Genomic DNA, 4,990 nt, shown 5'->3' with positions numbered 1-4,990 from the left:
AATACCATTATGAGGGAAGATTTGGCAAAAAGATTGGTGCTCAACAGGTTTTTATTGGGTAACTAAGTAGATGAATAAGTGAATGAGAGAGTCATGGAGAACCACATTTTGAAATGTATATTCACCTAATGTTTTTCCCTGCCACCAGTCACTTGCTGATCCTAGCACCCAGTGATGCCTGATACACTTTTCACATTACACCTCCTTCCACCTCTGCCAACATATACACACATATCACTAAGCCTCATTCCTGAGTTTTCCATGATTCCTCTTTGCCTTTGAAGATTTATTTATTTATTTGTTTTTATGATAGACACACAGAGAGAGAGAGAGAGAGAGAGAGAGAGAGGCAGAAACACAGGAAGAGGGAGAAGGAGGCTCCATGCCTGGAGCCCGACATGGGACCCGATCCCGGGACCCCAGGATCGTGACCCGGGCCAAAGGCAGAAGCTAAACCGCTGAGCCACCCATGGATCCCCTCCCCTTTGCCTTTGAAGTTGAGGTAGTGAACATCTCTTTTTGTGGATCTATTCTGCATTCTTTTCTTCCTTTGGGTACTGAGTCCTTGAGTCCAAACATTTTCTGGTAGGAATCTCAGGCTCACAGTTCTGTTCCCCCACCCCATGAGGTAATTCAGGCTGGTCCCTTGGTGGGCTTATAATCCAAACATGGCACACCAAGATCCTTCGGGGAAATTTATATGGACTCTGGGAGACAGAAGGTGTCCCTCAAACTAGGACAAGTAAGAACTATGTAAGTGTCATTTCTGAGGGCCAGTCTCTCCAACAGAAAGAAAGAATATGCCAGAGAATGAAATCAGCATAGAGAATGTAGGGTAAGAGTTAGAGAGAGAAGAGAGAGAGAGAGACTCCCCCTTAAACACCTGGATCCAGTTATGCCTTAGTTCATCTCAGTTTTGTCAGCTGACCTATGCCTTTTCTTGCTTAAACTACTTGATGGGATGAGCACTGGGTTTTATTCTATATGTTGGCAAATTGAACACCAATAAAAAATAAACTTATAAAAAAAAACTACTTGAATCGGGCAGTTTTTTTCTTGCACCTTTAATAGTCCTGACTAAGGATATTATATGCAAATTCTAACTCTTCTCTTTAATCTCTTAAAAATAAATCTGCAAGGCATTGTAGGCATTCATTGTTCATGAATAAGACCACAGGGTAAATCCCCATGGTCTTGCTTCTCAAACTGTGTGAAGAATCTTATTTAAAATTTTTTTTTATTTTAAAGATTTTGTTTATTCTTGAGAGACACTGAAAGAGAGGCAGAGACATAGGCAGAGGGAGAAGCAGGCTCTATGCAGGGAGCCCAATGTGGGACTCGGTCCTGGGACCCCAGGATCATACCATGAGCCAAAGGCAGATGCTCAACCACTGAGTCACCCCGGCATCCCTTATTTTAAATTTTTAATTCCACCTATTCCATCTATTTTTTGTTCCATATATCCAACAAAAGTACAATATCCAGAATATTGAAATGACTCCTACTCTTCAATAAGAAAAAGATTGAAAATCCAATAGAAACCCAATAGAAAAATGGGCAAAACACTTGAACAGCCACTTTTAAGAAATAAGATACACAAAAGGCCATTAAACATAAGCAAAGGAGCTCCACTTTAGTAGTCATCAAGAAAATGCCAAAAAAAAATTCACAGAATAGATAGTCCTGTTGGAATACACAAATGAGAAAGAGCAGTTGAGTTTAATCATAGACCAATATGTGGCCCTACCCCACAGCACTCATCGCCAGCTCCCACCACATGCAACTTGTCACCCAAGGCAACAATACCTGAATTGGTCAGTTCTCTGTTCACTAAGACAAGCCTTCTGATCACACACTGAGATGCCACTTCATTGTCAGATTGCCATACATGTGTGTAAATATTGAGTCTCAAATTCTGTATCTATCTTGTGTTGAAACTCTACCACGTTATGGTTGACACTGGTCCACAGACCACACTTTGAGTAGCACTGACCTATCACTAATGTTGCCAGGATTTGATGGTCCAGAGTAGGAGGAACTTGGTAAACAGATTTCTTTGCAGAATGAAGGCTTGGCCAGGTTTAATTTAGTGAGGTGGGTGGCATATTAACCAAGAGTTTCCCTCCTTTAAACCAATAAATAAAGAAAAGACTTTTAGTGCAAAATTGCTGAGAAAACTATACGGCAACGGCTGTGCATTTGAGCAAATTAAGAGAGAGCTGCAGTGTACACGGAAGATGATTTTGTACACTTGTGGAAATGTGAGGTGATGTCCCAAAATAACAGGTCTGAGGACTGTTGGCTGCAAAGAGGTCGGCTCCTGTATTGATAGCTCTTCCCATTACTCTAGATCTCTGAAAACATTATTCGTCCCTAGAGAATGAGTTTTTACACTCAGAAGGTGTGTTTCCCTCCTCTGGGGTTGGGAGGTGTTTGTCTTTCTAATTTTCTAATTTCCAACCACCTCTTCTTCTTTTTTTTTTTTTTTAAGATTTATTTATTTGTTTTAGAGGTAGAGTGTGAGCAGGGGTAGGGGCAGAGGGAGACAAACTCAAGTAGGCTCTGTGCTGAGTGTGAAGTCTGACACGGGGTCCTATCTCACAACCCTGAGATCATGACCTGAGCTGAAACCAAGAGTCACATGATGCTTAACTGATTGAGCCACCTAGGTATCCCCTCCAACTGCCTCTTCTGATCATCCTTCCCCAACCTCTTTCCTTAGCCTAGTGATTCTCAATCCTAGCTTCACAACAGAATCACCTGGGAAGTGTCAATAAACACTAATGCCTGGACCTCACTTCCTGAGATTCTAGTTTATTTGTCTACAAAGAGGCACAGATAATTCATAATTTTTAAAAGGTCTCCCAGGAGAATACAATGAGCAGATCTGAGATCCTATGCCTTAACTGAAGGAGCTCACTTGTCCCTCCATGGGCAGTTGAGTGTAATCAACCCATCTATCATCAGCATTTTCTGAACTCCTAGCGTGTTCAGGGGCTGCAGAAGATATATTTACCCTGGGATTCTCCAGATCCATGTTCACAAAGTGTTGTCTCTGGCTCTAAGAATCAGCATCAGCTGGGAGCTTGTTAGCAATGCAGATTCTCAGGCTGTACCCCAGATGGACTGAATCTGAAATCTGGGGAATCAGGGCCAGGAATTTGTGTTTTAATTTCTTAGAGGAAATTGTGTTTCCTCCAGGAGCAGAAAAATTCATAGAGATAGAAAGTAGAATGATGGTTGCTAGGATCAAGGGAAGGAAGAAATGGGAAGTTATTGTTTAAGGGTATAGAATTTCAGCTTTGCAAGATGGAAAATGTTCTGTGGATGGATGATGGTGATAGTTGCACAACCACGAGAATGTACTTAATGCCACTGAACTGTACACTTGAAAATGGTTAAAATGGCAAATTGATGTTATGTATATTTTATCGCAATTTAAAGAATATATATTTACATGTGAATAAATATGTTATATATAATAAATATATATTATTTATTTACTTATTTATCTTTTATTTACTTAAAGTCTATGAGGTGCTTCTCCTACAAACTAAAGTTTGGGGGAAATGTTTGACATCCTGAGGACTGACTATTCATTCATCATCATCATCATCATCCTTTATACCCTCTCTGTGCCAGAAGCTGTGCTAAGCACCAGATGAACATAACCTCTAATCCCTTGGAGCTTTTTTTTCCCCTTGGAGTTTTGAATTCAGTGGAGAGGCAGACACTAAGCAAATAATTGCACAGCTCATTATTTAATTACATTTGAAATTATACCATGAGAGTAACATGAGAGAATGTCACTCTCAGGAGAATGTTGTAGAACCATATAACCTAGCATGAGGGAGGGCATTAAAAATATTCCCTAGGGGCCAGAGGGGAAGAGAGTGGAGGGACAGGTGAAATAGATAAAGGGAATTAAGAGTACACTTACCCTGATGAGCACTGATAACTATATAGAATAGTTGAATTATTATATTGTGCACCTGAAACTAATATAACATTGTATGCTAATTATATTTGAAATAAAAAATATACTCTCTAAGAAAGCTAAAACCTGAAAAATGGTTAGGAATTACCCAGAAGAAAAGTTGTGGATATAGCATGATAGGCACAGAGAACAGCTTGTGCAAATGTCCTGGGATGGAACAAGCCTAGCATGTGTGAGGAACTGAGAGGACAAATGTGATAAAGCAGAGAGCATGGTGGAGAGCAGTGAGAAATGACCTGGAGCAGGAGGCAGGGCCAGAGCATGCTCTGAACCTTATCCCATGTGCAATGAAAGGTGAATGAATATTTTGCAAACAGGAGACACGGGAGGAGAAGTGCCTCCAGCTAATTAATGCTCTGTACATTTCTCAAGTGGGGGAAGTTTACAAGTTTGTCATAGGGTTCTGGCAACTTAAGCTACCAGTGCCAGGGTAAAGGAATGGGTCAAATAGTTTGGTCATTCTCTGTCCTCGAACCTTTTATATACAGGTTGAGAAGACAGAAATTATTATCATGCTTAATAACAGCCTTGATATACTTGTGATATGTATTAGTTAGAATGGGCTATGGTACCTGTGATTTAAAAGAGGGGGGTGGGCGCCTGGTGGCTCAGTTGGTTAAGCATCCAACTATTGATTTTGATTCAAGTCATGATCTCAGGGTTGTGAGATGGAGCCCTGCATCAGACTCCATGCTGAGGATGGAGCCTGCTTAAGATTCCTCTCTCATTCTCTCTCTGCCCCTCCCTCCTCTAAAAATAAATAAATAAAAATTTAATTTTAAAACAAAAAACCTCAGTGGCTTAACATAAGTTTATCTCTTGCTAATGCTACATGTCCAAAGGAGGTCAGTAGAGAAGTCTGGTCCACACAGTCACTCAGGGACCCAGACTGAGGAGCTCTACCATCTGTATGTCTCTTTGGTCACTGCAGGAAAAGAGAGTAGTAGGGAATCAGGTACTAGCTCTTAAATGCTTTGACCCAAAAGTGAGACA

Source organism: Canis lupus, chromosome 28, assembly GCF_011100685.1.
Source record: "Canis lupus familiaris isolate Mischka breed German Shepherd chromosome 28, alternate assembly UU_Cfam_GSD_1.0, whole genome shotgun sequence".
Taxonomy (NCBI): Eukaryota; Metazoa; Chordata; class Mammalia; order Carnivora; family Canidae; genus Canis; species Canis lupus.
The sequence above is the reverse complement of the archived record's forward strand: the minus strand, read 5'-3'. Positions refer to the sequence as shown.